Consider the following 20,225-nt stretch of genomic DNA (forward strand, 5'->3'; position numbering starts at 1 on the left):
GGGATCCTCTTCGAACGCGACCACTCCGCTTTTTCGGGTCTCCTCTCGTGGATCATAGCTGGTGTCGGATCGACTCCCAGTGCAGTGCATGGCCTGGATCTGGCCGAGAAACCGGATAAGGGGAATTAACGAGATACGAATAGTTTCGAGTGTCGAGGAAGCAAGATTCGAAGAGATTTGTTCTGAAAACAGGTTGACACGGAGCATTCGAGGTGTCGAAGGGTTGACAGTTTGAATTCAACGCGAATTTCACGCGAAGGATCTTGTCGAGGAGTTGACAATTCGAAGAAGTTTGTGATGAAAGTTGTTTGAGGTGTTCGAACAGTTGTTCTGGGATTTGGTCGTTGTGGAGTTTTATCGATACGAGGAATTGGCTAATTGGAATTCGTCATGTGTCAACGATCGAGAGTTTTATTTTAGATTTGGAAGTGAATTGAAGATGTTCGAAGAGGTTAGATCGATAGGTTTGAACAGGGAAGAATTGGTGAAGGGAGAACAACACCTGTGATACTAATGGATTCTTGCCTTTTACATACGTTGATCAATCGAGATTCGATCGAGTTTCTACGTGTTTCGAACGTAAATCACGAAAAAAAGGAAAACAAACTGCCACGAGTACCTGCCTGAAGGACAACAAACTGAAGAATCCCATCGATCTTCGACGAGACGCTCTCGAGATTTCTCGCGAAAATTTACAATGACAATTAGAAAGAAAACGTCTGCAACGTCGGTGCGTTAACCAAACCGAACGATTCGAGAAACCAGCGTTTCTAAATCGAAGAGGCAACTGTACGAAGCCTGATGTTTTCGAAGTGTGGCCGTTGAATGATCGATATTCAGAGGAGGGGAAGAAAGCTGGTGCAAGTGTTGAAAGGAGGACGCGTAGAGCAGAGATCTTTGTTGTGTTCAGTGATCGAGGAGAAACTGTAGACGAGGTCTGAAGAGGACGTTCCAGATCGTGGATCTTGCGATCGGGTCGCGGGAGGAGAAAGGTTCAGGGAGTCGAAGGTGATCCGCGAGAGTGCGGAGGAAATCGAGAAAGTGTTGTTCAGCCACGAGTCCAGGATTCTCACCCCCGGAGGCGGTACCATTTCGCCCGGGGGCGCGGGGCCGCCCGCGAGCCCTTCTTCGGGACACTACCATCCACCCACGCATAGTCCACCTTTGGTCAAGGTGAGCGATATTTCGAAGGTTTTCACGATTTTTCACGAATCCGTCTTTACATGCAAAAGATAATTGTTCGAGAGAGTATCATTCTCGAAAAAAAATTGTACTTTTCGTTTTTCAATTGTCAGTCTTCCGACGATTCCTATCGTGGATATTATTGTTAACCAAAATTGGAAAAAGGAAAAAAATTGAAGCTTGAATATTTATTCATTTAGCTTTGAGCTGAATCTTTTGAAATTGGAAAATTGATTAATTTGAACAAATTTCTATCGATTAAGTTTCCACTTGTAGAAAGGTTTGTCCCCTAATTTACCAGTTTGAACCCGGCATTTGGTTATATTTTCAATTATGCTTGATGGATTGCTCGAGAAAATTGGATAATATTCGAAAGAATCAAGTGTTTCAATCGTTTCGGTACAATTGCAATGATAGGAATTGTTAATGCCATACGATCTCTATGCACTTTAATGTAGATACTTGTAAATTACAATCCTCGATATTAAGTGCAATACCCGTAACTTCGTTATCATCACTGGATTGTATATGTTCATGCAATTAAACATATTTACGTTAAATTCTTATTTTTCTGGATGAGATAAAAAAAAAGAATATTTAAATAAGAAATTCTTCTTTTCTTTTTTTTAAATATTTTGCACATTTTCATATATGCATTATCCGTTATTACAGTGTATAAACATTTGCAGCAGAATTGTTTGTGTTCCTGTTTCGATACCTGGCATTGTGATAAAAAAAGAATACCTTTCGATAAAATATCTATATTCTATAATTTTCGTGAAATATGTATATTATAACGTATAAGTAAAAGAATTAATCTATCTATCTATGCAGCCGGATATTATGGCGTCCGACGGATCCCAATCTTGATGTTGAATCTCGAATGATTTTATTTCCCTCGAATAATATCGTACGTAAGTGAATAATTAAATAATTTAACGAGTAATATTTAACAAAAATTAATAACGACAACTATTTTTTTTTTTAATTTTTAATGTTATTTTAAATTGTGTACATTTTAATAATTTTATCATATATGTAATAAATTTGTTTGATAGATTTTACGAATATCAATATTTTTAAATATTTTCTCCGTATATTTCCCTAGCAAATATACGGATATGATTTTTTAAAATTTTTACACTTTCCTCGCGTTTATTAATTGTCAACACACCATTCGCCATCCAATTTACTCAAAACGTAATCATTAAATCATTGATATTATTGACGAAAATGTTTATCTCTAATATTTGGAAATTTTGAAACCTCAATCCTTCAAAATCTCAATGCTTTGAATCTTTGAATATTGATTTAACTTTTAAACACGTTTCAATTAAACCGTATTACTTCTATGACTCGTTTAATAACTATTTATACGATATCCTTTCAATACCGACATTATCACAGTAAATTTAATCGAACGAAGAATTTTCAACTTAATGTATTATTTTCTTTGTATTTCTAAAAATTCTACTACCCTAGAGAATTTAAATAATTCCTTTTTTTCTACTCGAATTTTGTTCCCACGTGTTTCCAAACAGAGTTTCACGGAAATAGATAGAATCAAGTGTAATTGTTCGCTCAAATTCAATTCTGCAAGCAAATCGGTCCTCGAATGAACGCGTCACGGTATTTAAATTTGCCGCCATCGTGTATACAACATTTGATTAGTCGCTCGTGTAACTCGTTCTTCGATACATTAACTATTTAATATTTGTAATATTAACACCTCGCTTTATTTTTCATATTTCCTTAATATTTAAAATCTATTGTGACAGAAATGACAAGTGACAAATTAAATCGTAATAAAAAAACCACCATTAGCAATTAATTTATTATGAAAAACAGAATTGAATTAAAACGATACTTAATTCTACAAGTATCACTTCTTGATAGGTAAAATAGAAAGAAGAATATGTATATAGATATTTCGTCTGATTATTGCACAACCAGTATAAATCAATTGCAAAAAAAAAAAAAAAAGAAAAGAAAAAGAATTTGAACCACTGAAACCATCTCAATCAATTTTCACCGCGCGAATTCCTCCACTTCCGGAATTCCTGTGGCCAGAGGGCGCCAGTGAGCCACATAAAGTAGCCATGGAAAACGACTGCCTCTTTATGGTCACGTAATAACCGGCCAGCCGGTTGAGGGGATTTTTCGCGAAGAGAAGAAGTCGAACGAGCCGCGGAAAGAGGTTGACGATGATGGGTATAAGGGCGGCTGTCCGTGCTCGTTTTCGTCAGCGAATCCCTCCGGGGACTGCGAGCTGTCTGCAGCTAAAGCTTCCGCTGAAGAGCCGGGTCTGAACTTAACGCGATATGATTTTTACCCAATGATTCTTTTTCTCGGTTTTTCCAACCAATTTTCGATTCTTGTTCCTCTCTTACTTTCATTCTCGTTCCTTGGCCATTTACAATAAAATACAATCGCGTAATAAACGTGATGATTTCTCCAAACATTGATTTTATCTTATTTCTTTTGGATATTATCTTTATTGGGAAGTTAATTGGGAGTAATTGTTTTGGAGAATTGAACGATGGATGTATTACGATTATTTTTGTGGAAAAGTTTATCCACCAAGATTGTTATTAAATTACTCGCTCAACTAACGAGTTTATATGATTATTTTATACGTCTTCGTTAACGTCTTCGAGAAAAATGACGAATCTATTCGAAACTATTTCCTATATCGTTTTCGACTTACCGACAACATATCACGTAATATCGTTTCCTAAGTTTTCTTTCATCTTTTCCGCCATTTAACGGATAACAGAGTTTCGCCTGTAATCCCATACTACGTTAGATATATGCATGGCCGTGCGTAGATATACGCGGAGTACGAACTTTTTAAGAAGAGACAATTAAACAATATTAAATTTCAATTTTCCGGGGATATTAATTGGGACAATGGTGAAAGTGTCGATGGTAAAGATTAACTCGAATGTTATAATATAACATATTAAAGTTATTGTCAACAAAACATTATAATAGGGACGGGTTAAATGGTTCAGTGTAATTGATGGATTTAATTGACATGCAGACTCAAGCTGACAGTCCGGTATAAATATAAATTGTGGCTCTATTCGTTAAATAGAATATTCAAGGAAATTAAGTACGGCGTTGAAATCGATTAAACAATTGTCCTGTTGTTTAACAGATTAAAATCCTAACGTCGTATTAAAATCGAATTGACATTTTATGTCAAAAGTTACTCGAAACGAACGTTACTACTTTCCTCCCTTTCCTCATAACAGGTCGCGCGATTTAATAAAAATTCAATTCAACGCTCGGCAAACAATTCCCCCTCCCCCTCCCAATCGCAAGATTATCTTGAATTTAAATTCTTTCTACTTTTAATAATCCTCCCCTGGAAAAAAGCAGATATTCCTCATCTACCCTCTAAACAACGAATATTTTAATACAAATGTTAATTAACCTCGATCTAATTGTTGTTTGAAAAGCAAGACTTTCGCATAGCCACTTTTGCTTCTATTTTTTCACAAAGCCATTTGTTGAAATCAAACAATCGTTCGTCATCAACGAAACCTTTTCTTTCATTTTTTACTATCCAACAATAATCGTGGAAACACGAAAGGCGACTGGTGAAAAGGGCCAGTCGTGCGGCCCTGCGAGCACGCGCGCCCAACACTTTCGCTCTGATTAAGCTTAATTCATTCTCGCGACGAGAAGCATCGGGAAAGGAAAGGAAGAGAGAGAGAGAGAAAAGGAGGGGAAAGACGTTCAAGTAAAACGGGCCAACGCAGGCCGAACCGGCGCGGCGGCTCGCGCTGTCTGCCGTCCAATCCTGCCAACTTAACCTCATTAATAAATTAATTAGATATTATTGTGTTGGCAGCCAGGGCGGCAGCTGCGGGCCACCCCCCTCCTCCGCATCCTCCTCCACGTCTTGGGCCCGCAGATGATGCCTCGGAACGCCGCTATATACGTATAAATGGGGGGAGGGGCAGAGGGTCAAGACCTGTGACGTCACGTCTTTTGCTACGATCACGCGTGCTCGAAGCGAAACCCGCACGATTTTTCCTCGATCGAGCCTCCCTCCTCACCTTCATCTTCCCCGTCAATCGCTATCTTTCAATCTTCTCCTCTCCAATTTCCTATTCCATTGTGCCCAAATAACTTGCCATAGTCCTCTCACACAAGGCGAGTTAGAAAAAACAGAGAAGTTGAATTAACCAACGAACCGATCATGCTTCTGACGGATATCGTTTCTAAAAGCCCGATCCATAGATCGTCTTCCCTCCAAAAAAAAAAAAAAGAAAAAAAAAAAAATTAAGATTAGAAAAGCGTAAAAACTTCGATGTACAGGAATCGAAATTAAAATTCTGTCCACGGTTTCTGTCGTCGATTAAATCGTTTTCCGGGACCGGAAGCGGTTGGAGGACTCGCGTGACGACTAAGGTCGCGAATCCTATATCGAAGGAGTTGTCGCGGCGGTGCTCATTACGGGGTAGAATGGCGACTGGTAATGACAAAAAGCACACGCAGCATTATCATTGCGGAGTGTATGGCATTAAGCTGTAGGGGGCCAGGATTAGGATGTCGGCCATTACCGCGCGTCACTGACCGTTTATTCTACGCCGTGCACGGTGTGGTGACTTCCTCTAGACGCGTATGTATGCCTACATAACCGGAGGATGAGGACACTCGCGAGGTCGTGAAATCTCGTCTCGTGTGCGATTCACCTTTCTATATACGATAACTGGGCCATCCTCTACAATTGGACTAATGTTGTTAACCCATTAAGAGGATCGAGTAGCGAGGTAATACGATTTTTCTTTCTTTCGTTTTTTCTCTTGATCGAGTCTTTGTCAAGCTTATGAAAATTATCGATCTTCGAAGATGGGGATAACAATATGTGAAATTGAAATTTATTAACGATTGATATTGGAAAAGAATTAATTGTTAAGAATTAAAATTAATATCGTAAAATTGTAGATTTCATTTAATGTTATCGATATTGTTTGATATTCGGGAAGAAGAGGAAAATGAATCGTGTTGTACATTATTTTCTAGAACCGTTTAAATTTATTCTGCCGACTCAACCGCAATGACTAAGCGTCATAAAATATCAATAAAATCCTTAAACGATCTTCATTGGTAACTGTGAACTTGTTTTAACTTCGTTTAAAACGTGTGTATATTTTAAAAAATATTTTCCAAGTAACTCATTTTCAATTCACTTTGTCATCAGTTGCGAAAAACTAGTTATGACGAAATGAATTAGTTATATCCCATAAATATTCACAAAACTCGAAATATTCACACTGAAAAACTACTACTACAATGGCGTGAAGGAATTATTCGAATTAATATGTCAAAGCAAAATTGTCAAAAAAAAAAAAAAAAAAAATGTGCCAAAAATCACACATGTCAGATTCAAAGAGTAGTAAATAAAAATGTTAAAACGTGTCGATAATTTTTTTAGAGAGATATTACCAATTTATGCAAAGAGAGATCGATACGATCGATCGAAATATTCTTCTGAACAGCCGATTCCAGAGATCGAAACAAACACGAGACTTGGTATACAAAAATATCGTTTCAAGCTTGCTTATTGAATTATAAGGGATCGAAGTTTGGATTAGAAGAAACGAGATGGAGGCAGAGAACGAGACAGCTTCACCTCCGTTACCACTGTGCGGCGCACTATGTCGTTCTATCTCCGTCTCACTTCATCTCGCTCAAACTTAAATTGCTTGATACAACCAATCAATTTTTCTACATCGACCTTTATGTTTGTTGAATCGATTTTCCACGAATGTATCGATATATTTCCGTGGAATCGGATATATTTATATATCATCATGTACTCGATAAATCCAAATTTTGCATACACATTCATTTATTTACTTGAATTAATGTTTAGGAAACAGAATCACTTTTTTCCTTTTCTTTTTTTTTTTGAGTAAATTATTTCAAATAAAAGATAAATACGTGGAAATTTTATACTCGTAAGATTTCGTTCGAGTGTATTAGTCGTTGTAAAAATTGCATCAAATATGCGTTAATATTTTAAACGAGGCGTGTAACGAGAGAGGAGGGAGATGAAAGTAGAGAATAAAAGGGGGGTAAGGGAGTGGGGCGAAAAAACGAGGAGGATCGATCGAATTGCAATTATCGATGAACCGATGGGAAAGTACCGTGAAGCTTCCTTTGAAGGCGATGTCGATTAAAAGTAACCCGTTTAAATAGCAATCTGCTGGCAAATTATGTAAGCAACGCTTGAAACTAACGCGATCACAGTCGATACGAATGCAATGAACGATTAACTTCGTATCCGGACGAATTAATACGAACTCGGCTTAATTAATACCGTTGAGTGGAAGCGTTGCGACTCTTTCAGATAGACGTCTCTATTCGAAATTGGCGCGCAGGGAGATGTTAAGAGTTGTTGCATCGATTTCGAGAACATTTAGAAAATTTTCGATTCGCATACTTTTTAATTTTTAGAAGCATTATTTTCGTCGTACGAAATACAAATTATTCCCTATCTCCGCTTCGAGATTCGTATTTTTTTTCTTTTAGAAATTTTTATTATCTCTTTTATTATCTATTTAATACCTATAATAATCTTCCATTATTTCAACTATTCACAAGTCGTCTGACTGACGACGGTCTAGCAGAGACGTTTTCTCTGACTTTTCTGTCGAATAGAAACCGAATTTTCATTTTATCGAATGAAATACCTGCAGCGAAAAACAAAACGAAAAAAACAAAAAAAAAAAAAAAAGAAAGAAAGAAGCAAAAACAAAAAAAGGTGAGGAAAAAAAAAATGAAAAATAAACCGCCGCAGGGACCGGTGTTTAATTATTTTCGGGCGAAGAGTACACAGCTCGCCGGGATTTAAATCGAATTTAAATAAATCGACGGCGTTGCTGTTGACAGAAGCACTCGCGGAGAGCGCAACGAGCTCTCCCTGATTTAATTTCAAATTGATCGATTTGTTTGTGCGAGCACTTTCCGACGCAGTCGTTTCGAAAAATTCCGAGCGTTCGTCGAAAAAAATGGACATTTACAGAGAGAGAGAGAGAGAGAGAGATAGAAGAGAATTTACACGACAAGAAAAAGAAAGAGAAACGAACAATAATTTCTCATCAACAGAGACGATAACAACAATTTCAATTACGAATAACTGGAATGATTAGAATTAATTAAATGACAAAAAAAAAAAAAAGAAAGAAATAAGACGTCATATATCGTGGAAAACAAAATGAAAAGTATGAAGGAGAGAGAGAGAGAGAGAGAGAAAATAGGAGGAATAGAACGATACCAATATGGCGGACAATTGAACGACGGTGCTTAGAGAGGCTGATGCGTTTAATGTGCTTGAAGCAAAGCAGATAGCTCGCTCTAAATTGCGCTTAAGTAACTTAAATTTAATTTAATTTCGCATTGGTTCATTGGTGTCTCCGTTCGCGATATTTAATTCAATACGGGCGTAACATTGTATTACGGGTACTTGTGCAATGCTCGCGGTGAACGAAGGAAAATTGGATAAAAATAATATAGCTGCCGGATAGAACTGACGATACGTAAGTGGATACGATTAAAAACCATTTATTGGTTGCGTTTTATCAATGATCTCTTCTATCTACATACACGCATGACTTACGGGCGTCGATCCTCATCCCCCCCCCCGATCTTCATCAATTCGAAACTTTAAACTTAACTCGAAATACTACTCTCGACAGATTGTCGACACAGAAGCTAACACAAGCTGATTTTCTATCGGAGGTAAATCAGAGATTGAATCATTCCCCGGCGTAAAAAAAAAAAAGAAGAAAAAAGATAAATAAATGCGACAAAGGGGCCAGATTCGAAAGGACCGAACGAAAATTGCGGTGCTTTAATCCCTTTGTGACTCCCTTCTTTTTTTCCTCGCGCTTGCAGGTTAATACGGTTTGCAAATCCACGGTTTCGGGCCAACGTTGCGCGCCCGGTGAATAAATCATCGTGCATCCCCGATTCGAGGATTGCTGCATATTATCCATCGTCGTCGAATTCGTTGTCGCTGACGCCGGCAATTATTCATGGCCGCGTGGCGCCACTGCGATTAAGAGTCAATCTCGTGCCGAGACCTCCGCCGAGTCGAAAGCAGTCTTAGGAACGAGCTTCGATCCTCGAGGCCACTAAAACTCGATCAGAGAATTGTGCCTTGATTAACCGTCCAATTTCGAATACTCCTCGTTTCCTCGTTCGATATTCGACCAAAAGTTCTGACGAGTATCGTTAACGATCGTTCGAATAATAATAAAGAAAAAGAACATTTGCACGGAAACTTATCCAACCAACAAGTTTCCTTCCAACTGTTGTTTTTTCTTCCCTTCTTCTCGGAGCAACCTACGTAACGGGGGAAAGAGAAAGAGGAGCGGTCGAGGGAGTCGCGTTTACACGGTGAGATGCACACACGTGGCGGAGAGGGGTGTGTAGGAGGGCGCAGACACGCCCCTGCCTCGAAAAGGTGCACGCGTAGGAGAACTCGAGGGGGTGATCCTCCGTGAAAACGGAGGGAAAGGAAAGAGAGAAGGCGCGGATCGAGAGCGTTCCTTCTTCTTTCATCCGTCTATAAGTAAGAGACTACTACCCTCGAGACTCTACTCTCTCCCTCTCCCCCCACCATTCCTCCCTCCCCTACCATTCGGCGGCCGGAGAGGCTGCTGTTTTACGCTTTTCGACTTTTTCAAGATTTATCCCTGCCGCTTCCTCGCTAAATCGCTTTCCGGGCGAAATTTACGGTCGGGCAATAATACATGGAGGAGGCGGGCAGGGAGAGGAGGGTGGGCAGAGAGGAGAGGAGAGCGGCGGTGAGGTGGGTGCATTCCCGGCACGTTCTTCCTCCTCTTCTTCTCCACCTGATCGACTGCCTCCTCCTCCTCCACTTTCTTTACGACCATCCCTCGTGCACCGGACCCCGTCTCGGACCCCACGCGAGGTTTATATCGCTTCTTTCACGCCTACTCGTTGTATTTCGTTTTATGGGACCTTGGAACGCGTTGATAGGCGCAGATAGATAAAAGTTGGCGATGAAATTTTTAATGACGTTGGCGATCGAGATGAGAAATGAAAAAGGTTTTATCGGGGAATTAATGAAGAATAAAGAAAGAGATGTGTATATATATATATGTGTGTGTGTGTAGATAGATTTAGAAATGGTTCATCTGTGGATGGAAACCAAGTCCAGTCAAGGTTCGACGATTGTGTAACGAGGGTGGGCTGCAAACGTGGTGATGGTGGTGGAAATTTGGCTTATTCCCCTCTATAGCTCATTATGCTACGTTTACAAGCCATCCCCACCTCGTGGCTTCCGTTGACTGAGTTCACTTGGCTTCATAGAGCTTGCATATCTCTTCGAAATAGGTCACCGACAATGTTTGGCGGTTTCGCTCATCAATGACGAACGATGTAAAAAGATTCGAAAGGATATTTGTCTCTTGAAAGGAATTGATCGATTCATCGAAGAATGAATTTAAAATTGTGTTAAAAAAGTGTTAAAATTTTTGCGCGAAATCTTTTCGCAAAATGGTGGCGAAAACCTTTTTCGAATTCGGTATATATCGGCGATCCACAATCACGGGGAACTTTCTTTATGCATTATTCACCGAAGTATCCGACGAGCAGGGTGCAAAAGGACGATAAACCATATAAATGATGTCCCGACGTGAAAACTCGAGGACCGGTCACTTGTCAGCACGTGACCAACGAATTTCCAGCCGGGATTTCCCGGCAAAATGGATTTATCGGATTCGATCGGAGACATCGAAGCGGAAGGGTGGCAGGAAAAAACGGAATTTGAAGTACAGAAGGAGGGGACAGTTGAAATAGGATATCGGTTATCGATACGAGTGAAATTTTATAGCAATTGAAAATGTTCCTATTTTTATCCTTATTTGTTGTTACAGAACTACTATCGTCAGAAAACGTAGAATAATTCGTGGATAATTTCGATCAACTTTTTACTCGAAATAAACACACATATATATATATAAATTTACCCTATTTCGTTATTTTACCATAATCTTCTTCTCACCATTGATCATCAACTGGCTGTGTCGCTACTAACAGTATCAATAACATCGCCGGCTCAATTTTTCTCCACTCCATAATCCAATCGTCGTGTCCTTCACAAAAGTCAGGCAACGTCCAAGGCGAAATTCCCAGCGATCAAATCGAGGCAAACGATAAGGGTTGCTGGGGAGTATTGGTTACCTCTACAAAGATTGGTTGATCTGAGGAGGAGGGGGCGCGACATATTGGACGAAATTGGCGCATATCAAACGGAGGGAAGCAATTGGAATATAGCGGGTTCCAGAGATCCCTGCCTCGTGCTTGGTTTCGTTGGAAATGGTGCCCTCGGGGCGAAACCGGGAACCGAAACCCTCGACTGCGCATCATCCCCTATACACTACCCCCCCTCCCCTCGCACCCTCCTTCCGCCACCACTCGATCCCGCCAACTTCCAACAATCCTCCGTTCTCCTCCTCCTCCTCCTCCTCTCCTTCCTCCCTTCGTCGCCTTCCTCCATTTCCAACTCCTCCCTCCGCCGCGATATTATATCGCCGGCAAGAGCCTATCTACTTGCAGAGGAGTCCAAGTTTCACTCTCTCTCTCTCTCTGTCTCTTTCTCTTCCCGTGTTCGGAAACGAAGTTCAAATTAGATACAACCAACAATGGTGCACCGATGGGTAAATACGACAGCGTAATTTCGTATTCCCTTTGCCGTAATCGGTTGAGACGTACGTACGATTTACCGACCGAGGTGGATAATGGATTTGGAAGAATGGGTTTAGATTGACCGAGCATACGTAAAATTTAAGAACAATAGTTCTATAGACTTGAACTGTTCAAAGATTTTCTACAGTACAAATTCTAGTCCAATGTTTGCCAAGTGGAAGAGTGGCTTTAGGTTAACAATACTTGTGCTAACTCTATTTTCCTCCAATTAAATTCTAATTTGGAAAAATTTGGGATCGAATATCCCTAAAATTTAGGAACGATACTTTAGCTAGCTCGAAAGATTTTCTGCCAAAGTCTAGTCCAATGTTTGCCTGAATGACTTTGGATTAAAGCGAACAATACTCTTAACGATTTTCCCTCCGATTAAATTCCAACTTCAACATTCGTCAATTGGAAGAATAGGTTCGACCGAACATCCCCAAAAACTTAGGAACATTTAACTAACTCGAACAAAACGAAATTCCAAGTGCCAAACTCGAAATCCGTTAACCAAAGTTAACAAGAATCCTATCTAAACTAACGCCACTTCAATATCGCATCCGATCATTCCCCCCCCCCCCCCAAAATCCACACAAACCCTTGTCTCTTCTCGGCCTTAAAACAAAGACGGCCGGTTGGCTCGAGGCGGTAGCTAGCTGCCTCCACACCGCGACTATGTAACCGGAGAATCAATACGATCCTCCTGCTCGTTCGGTGCGCCAATTGAGCTCGTTGAATCTGTGCCCCGAGCCACGCGGTTACGTATGCCCGATTCCTCTCGCTCGCACAGACGCGCGATCGAGCGTCAATACACGCAAACGCGTTTGTGCACGCACACGTTCGTAACACGGCGAGTAGATAGAGCGCGTATACACGGACGCGGTTTACGAGGATTTTCGCACACACATGGAGCGACTCGACGATCCACTTGCGATCGATGAACGCGGCGGAGACGCACGGAGAGACGTAAGCGTACCGCAGCCACCAAACAAACTCATCCGTGTAATTGGCAAATTGACAGATTAATTCAATCACGGCCAATGCTTCTTCGTCTCTCGTTCTCGTTCAGGTTCCCCCGTTTAATGTGTATCGCTGCATCGATGAAGAGGACGCTTCTTGTTAGACCCCATGATTCCACCAGTGTACAACACCATTGCGCCGGTGGTGGTGGTATCGTTGCAGTGAATCGAATGAAGTGAAGGGAGAAGATATATTTTAATTATGGTTAAGAGGGTAGGGGTTAATTGTTGGCGAAGTAGTATCCTTTTGTATTGAAATGTATTACATTTGTTAATTTTCTACCTATAATTGTATCGGGTCAAATTGAACGACAAATCAAGTTGGAAGGATAAAGACGATCCGTGGTGCGATACTAGCGCCACGTTGACCATTAACTACTGTCGCCACAATATTTCTATTATTCACTCGTTTACTCGGAAAATTTAATATTACGTCGTCGCTCGTTGTATTCGCTTCGCGCGTTACTTTCCAACGATCACCGCGATAATCGAGGCGTCAACCCTCGGAGAGCGGTGCGCGACAGCCAGGATAAATCAAATGTAAATGGATAAGCGGGAAATAAACCGAAAACCACCGGGTGGCCGGGTCGAATCGAAAGGGAAAAAGCAGAACGACCGATCGTAGCCACTCTCGGTCCTCGCTCTTTTACACGCTGCGAAAAAAGAGAGAGAGAGAGAGAGAGAGAGAGAGAGAGAGAGAAATGAAAAAAGGGAGGATACAGGAAGTGCAAAGTGGAAAAAAAAAAGAAAAATAAACAGCGACAAAGGAAGGAGAAAGAGGGAATAAGTCGAGTGGAATAGGATAGGTGGAGGGATGGAACGAAGGGATGAAAACGAGAGCAGGGGGTGAAGAGGAAGTAGTATAGATGCCCGGTCGAGTGTGCACACATCGGGTAGGGCGTGTGCAATGCGGTGGAATCGAGTGGAGGCAAAAGTCAAATGGAGTTCGGTGATGGTGTGAAGAGACAAGAGGAAGACGAGTGATGTTGAATCAAGTGTTTATTACCCTCTGCTTTGATTCTCCCTTCGAGTTTATTTCGTTTATTTCTATTTTTTCCCCTCTCTCTCTCTCTCTCTCTCTCACTCTCCTAGTTATCTTTTATGCGCAATAGAAGAGGATATCGTTTATAGAGTTACGAACGAGGATATCGTTATTCATATAATTTTCTCTCTTAAGGACGAATAAATTTTTAACGCTCGCGATTGAAGAAAAATATTGAAATTAACTTTTCATAAAAATCGTGCTCCTAAAATCTTGTTCTGCGTCAAATGATCGATATGGAAGCGAGAAACGTGATCAGGAGAACGGCGATGTTTGATTGAATTTGGTCGCCGAGAGGCCAATCGTAATAAATGTCCAGGCGTTGGACATTTATTACGAAACAATCAAGATGTCTGCTCGCTCCCCTCGAGATCACTGGCCGCGACAATGGGTATGCACCGTAGGGAGAGATGGCCGTTTAAGGGCTATAAATGCATGCCGAATGGTATCCGGAAGCGGAATCTCTCCAACGGTCCGGAATCGTGTGTGGGACGCTTCTTCCTGTTGCAGCAAGGATGCCGTATGCGTGCCGTATTCATTCGAGAAGGGGGCGATGAATGGGCGACGAATGATAAATATAGATCGTGAAAAAGCGAGCAGAAACTAGAAATAGTGGTATGTAACTATCGATAAAAATGATGCATACAATTCTCCCAAGTATTGATATTCACTCGAAATTCTTATAATAATAATCCAACGATTATCGAGACAATGTTGACATTTTCAAAAGGCTAACCTAACCTAACCTAACTTAACCCAACCGCACAGTAAAACTAAATCAGAAACCGAACAACTTAAATTTTAAGATTAAGAAAAGATATGCAAAGAAGAAGCAAATGAAATTTTTCTTTTTCTTTTTTTTTTTTTTTTTTTTCTGTGAAAAACTGCATTCCAGATGAAAATACGACAAAGACAAAGTAACCACGTAAGTAAATACGTAACCGCATAATTCGATCAAGCGGAAAGATCGAGCGACCGGTTTAATAACGATCCCCGTTCTGCGGCCGTAATTTCGGGTAGTTTGGTCGTGAGCTTACGATCCGGGGGATGGTTGAGCGTGCGCGAGTAAAGAGGTTAGGGCACGGGGGAGCAATACCATATGCAAAATTAACCTCCATTAAATGCGTTAACTCGGCGACGAGCATGCTCCGATGCGCTTAACCAAAGTACATTACACCGTACTCGATGCGGTCTATAGACAGGGCCGCGCGATTCTCTACAGGGTGTTAACCGAGAAAACAATGGGAGAAAGTTCTGCAATCTGCAACGAGGCGAAAAACTTCTACTAAAAACTTTCTTTCAAACGATTGATTACGTAGAAAAATGAATGTTTGAAGGTTTTTTCGGAATATTTTATGATGCGTCGATCGTTCAGAATCGGCAGGAACAGATATTTGGTCCCAAAAGAAAGACATTGTCCAGTCAAAGCGCAAGATTTTGAAAAAGAGGCGCTCCAGTCGAAAAATTAATGAAAACGCGGGCATATTCATCGCGATGTAGGAGGATGAAGGAGTGGAACGTTATTATTATTATTAACACCCTGTATGCATCATGGCGTCTAATTGGTCGTCGCGATCATCGGGGCAAAATGGCCTTAAGCCGCGCATATTTACCCACAGTTCGTTTCGTCCTCGATTTCTTTTCAACGAGACGACAATGCGCGCTCTTAACCCGTTAACCGTCTATGCCGTAATATTATTGAAGAAGCCGATCTACAATTGTATTGTGCGCGACACGATATTACGTTCTGGGGCACGCTCTTCCTTCTTGACCCGTGCCAATCGAGAAACACTGCCTCTCTCGAGTCGAATGCCCATGGTCCATTCCGCGACAAGACTTTGCTTTCAATGAATACACAAGATTTCGAAACATTTTTATCCAATTTCACATACAGAAGTTACTCGAAGGGGAAATTTCTAATCTTTTTGTTCTTATTTTTTTTTCTTTCGTTATGTTGGATGTCAATTAATTTCTTTCTGGATATATTTGGAGAGTCGATTCTAAAACGAACGTAAAAGTTGATGTACGAAAATGTCGATTTTATTTATTAGCGATTGAAGTTTAAGTTAGATGAAGGGAGACGGAGATAGAGAGAGAAAGACAGCGCTATCTTCGTTACACCGTCGCGCCACGGTGCGGCGCTCCGTGCTCGTTCTTCCTCTGTCTCCCTTCATCTAACGCAAACTTCAATTGCTTGCAACTTAATAAGTAAGGGTATCAAGCGATATTTTTGTATACCAACTTTTGTATTTGTCTTTCAATCGGGTATATCAACCCTCTTTTGCAATATCGATGATGAAAATTTGACGCACAACATATTTATCGACGACAAATCGTCTTGAATTGATTTAATTCCAAACTTTTACATCAGGAAAGGAAATCAATACACAATCATCAGAACAAAGAAGAGAGGTTATCTATCTAACGTGGCAAATGGAATTAACGAAAGCTTATCCTTGGCATTCCTCAAAGTTTAAGGGCCGCGGATGGGAAGGGAAGCGGAGAGGATGCTTATTAAATTGTGTCATCCAGGAATAAGGGCTAACGCGGTGCATCCAATTTGTGCCGCTTAATTAATTCTCTCCAATTTATTCCAGCCGGCCAATAAAGAAACCAGGACCCCGCCGGTCAACGAGCGCCGATGCGAGCGCAATATTGTCCCTAATGAAATCTTCGTTAATCGCGTCTCCGTCAAGTTTTCCAATGTACGACGACACGATGTCGTTCCAATTCGACGCCAATTTTTACGTAGTTGGCTGAGCACGAGCTGGAAAGCTCGAGAACTTGATTTCTTCATCTACGCTCGAGTCTTTTCCATCCAAAAATGTTGATCGATCCTCGCAAAATGCAAAATTAGCGTAGAATACGAAGACAAATTAAAATATTATACTTGATGAAAAAAAAAAAAGAAAAAAATGATCAAATATTGGGAAGAATTGCGGGATGGTAAATTCAGGTAACTAATAGCGGTATCAATAATCAATTTCGGATTTCGATTAATATTAATCATCAACGTTAACATCAACATTGACACTAATGCCAATTCTGTTAAAACGTAATTGATAATTTTAGTCCCCCTCGATCATCAAGATATTAATTTATGGTTTCCTGTGCTTCAACATTCGCATCGAATCGCTGAAATATTTATAATTTATAATTTCGGAAACTTCGAGCCTAATGCAAAACCTCCAAACGAAAACAAAAAGTGGTCGCTTCCTCGGTTCGGCCAAAGTTTGTCCAAAAAGGGGGGTGAGGAGGGGTTGGGGCGAGGCTAATTTCAGTATTATCGCTTTTAATTGCGATACTCGTGCTATTTGCGCGATGGCGTGGCGGTGCATCGCGCGATTGTCGTCGCGTGCCGAATTATTGGATGTTGACGTCACCCGACGCGGCACCGCTTTGCTCGTAATTGCCGCCACCAATTATGCAATTAGCGCCGCTCTCTAATGAGCGCAGTGTTACACACGCGGAATCTAAACACCCGGCTTGTTCACCCGCTCGTGTCACACGTGCTTTCGCGCCACTTCTCTGATACACCCGCGAACGAATTCATAGAAATTCCACAGGACTTTTGCCTCTAGTCTTTCGAAAGGAAAAGATTTGATCGTGTTGTAATCGTTGTTTGGAACAGCAATGACGATACACACTTTGGTTTACGCGTCGAAGTAGAGGAATTAAATAGAATTTTTGAGGGGTGAAGGTGTTAAAAATCGTTTTTAACGAATATATGAAAAGAAATTCCCTCATCTTTCGGAAAGAAAAGATTTGATCGTGTTGTAACCGTTGTTGTTTGGGACAACAATCAGGATACACATTGTTCACGCGTCGAAGGGACGAGTAGAGGGATTGAATAGAGATTTTGAAAGAAATTCCAAAGGATTTTTGCTCCTCGTCTTTTGATCGACTAAAAGAAAAGATTGATCATCATTGTAACCGTTGTTTGGAATAGCAATGACGATACACACTTTTGTTTACGCGTCGAAGGGACGAGTAGAGGGATTGAATAGAGATTTTGAAAGAAATTCCAAAGGATTTCTGCCTCTAGATTATCGATCGACGGAAAGAAAAGATTTGATCACGTTGTTTGGGATAGGCATGTACACGATATACACTTTTGTTTAAAGTGACTAAATAATTTTAAGCGGTGAAAATGTTAAAAATCGTTTTTAACATTTATGGATATCTGAAACGAAAGGAGAATAAAAGGGCAGATGATCGGATCTCGCGGTAATTCTCGATCGAATTATCATCGATGCGTTTCAATTTTGCATAAACGATGCTTTATACTTGCAAGGATGTTAAACTGGGATAACTCGATAACACTGGCCCCGCGCAATTAGAACTGCCAGGTAACAAGATATTCCTACGTGTACCCAAATAATTGAATATCAGTATTACTGGATGTCCATAATCCGGGTTACCGAACCATTGGATGTGTGCATTACTCACACACCGATACCAACGGGACTAACATCCAACTGTAATTTTCGTAAACTTCGTAATGAACTGGTCGGCACTCTCCTAGTGCGTCGACATCGGTATCGGTATCGATGGGATCGGCCATCACTGATGAACCAATTTGCATGCTCATCGTGCGTACGTGGAAAAATACCATAACACCAATAACACCAACCATAAATTTCTTAAAAAAAAAAAAAAAAAACGGAAGTATTTCTCGCTCGAGAAAATTCTAAAAAAGAAAAATTATACCATCGATCGTATTTTCGAATCACGAGCAAAAACTTAACTTGGAAAGGTTGGAAATTCCGTTCACGTATAGAAACTCGTAACGAGCGTGTAACAAATCCGCGGCGTGTGCCAACGTGTAAACACACTCCACTCGAGGCCGCAATCCCTTATGCTCTCGTGCATAAGGGGGTCGTGCAGTCGGATGATTGCACGATAAAACACTGGCATAATGTTTCGCCCCGCTGGTTGAACACCGCAAATACACCCCTGGACCGCATGCGGACTTTATTTTTCGAAGGGTGCCGCCCGGTCTGGCGTGGACTTGGGGCGCGCCACCCGGAGAGAGGCGACACCCCGGGGCCAGCCCTGTGGATTAGCCTCGCTACATTTCGTCCCTTCTGTCGGTGCGTATGCTCCGTCATCACGCTTCTAACGTGCCGTTTGCTCCAAGGGTGCCCCGCTTATATTCGAGTGGGGTCGATTCTTTCTACCTGCGACTAATCGGCTGATCCGTTTAATAGTGTCACTGGTTTACGATGCTTGATGCTGGGATTTGGGAAAGGGTGTCTCGCTTGATTCCCGGTTTAAGGGTTAATCGAGAAGAATTGGAGGAGAACGCGTTGCTTTCTTTCCTTTCCTTCTTTTTTTTTTCTCTCTCTTTTTTTTTTTGGAGGAAAAATTTTCTGGAACGAATCTGGAACACGCGACTCGTCACGTATTCGCATTCCTTGGAAGACGTTGAAACGGTTCCAAGGGATCGGGATCATCCCCGAAAATTGCATTTGCAATCTCCCCTGTAAAGGAGTCGGCGTGCATACGTAAAGCGAAACCCGAGCCGGTAATCCGTCGTCCGGAAGGTCAGGCAGCCGAAAACGAAAATTGGCTAAATTTCGTTAAGTTTGGCAGCAATTACTTTTGATACCCGACACGCGGCCGTAATTGCGTTCGGCTCAAGCAGGAACGAGCGCGACAGAGAGGGGTAATAATTCGCTAATATCAATTTCAAATTTCAATTAGTATCATCTCGACGTCTGCTGCTCCCAGACCCTCCCCACCACCACCCCTTCTCTCTCTCTCTCCTACTCCCTCCGCATCTCGGTTTTCTCGTGGACCCCAGAAGAGCACACGGCATGATCTAAAATTCAATTTGTCCCTTGTAGCGGAGCCGCAAAGGGTGAAGGGGCGAGTAGGAGCTCGAGAGAGACGAAGGATAGGAGCGAAGAAGAGAGAGAGAGAGAGAGAGAGAGAGAGAGAAGGAAGCATCGTGGTGGTTGGAAGCAAGCAACGTAGGGATGGTGTTGGGGAACACAGGCTCGAAGTTTAAAGCTGGCCGTTCGCGTGCGTTACGTAACTACGGCCCTGAAGCGGGGCACCGAGCATGCGCGACACGCTGACCCATTATAAATTGATAAACCCGCCGTTTATTAAGTTCCAACGACCGATGCCTGCTTAGGCAAAGAGCCCTTTCCCCTCCCCCTCCCCTCCCTCTCCGATATACGCGCATCATTTATTTACAGGGGAGTTTACAATCCCTCTAATGGGGATCGGCGTGATCG

At 41.4% G+C, this 20,225-nt stretch overlaps 1 protein-coding gene across 1 annotated transcript in view; it reads left to right on the top strand.

Moving 5' to 3' along the window:
• Positions 1–729: 729 nt before the first annotated feature.
• Drgx (Dorsal root ganglia homeobox) overlaps positions 730–20,225 on the top strand; it is a 40,283-nt gene continuing 20,787 nt past the window's right edge. The window contains exon 1 of the mRNA XM_003694522.4: positions 730–1,173. The gene's annotated coding sequence lies outside the window, so the exon portion shown is untranslated. The remainder of the gene's footprint in view (positions 1,174–20,225) is intronic.

The sequence above is a fragment of the Apis florea genome, unplaced genomic scaffold, assembly GCF_048593485.1.
Source record: "Apis florea isolate Af1SG1 unplaced genomic scaffold, ASM4859348v1 contig_3585_pilon, whole genome shotgun sequence".
Lineage (NCBI taxonomy): Eukaryota > Metazoa > Arthropoda > Insecta > Hymenoptera > Apidae > Apis > Apis florea.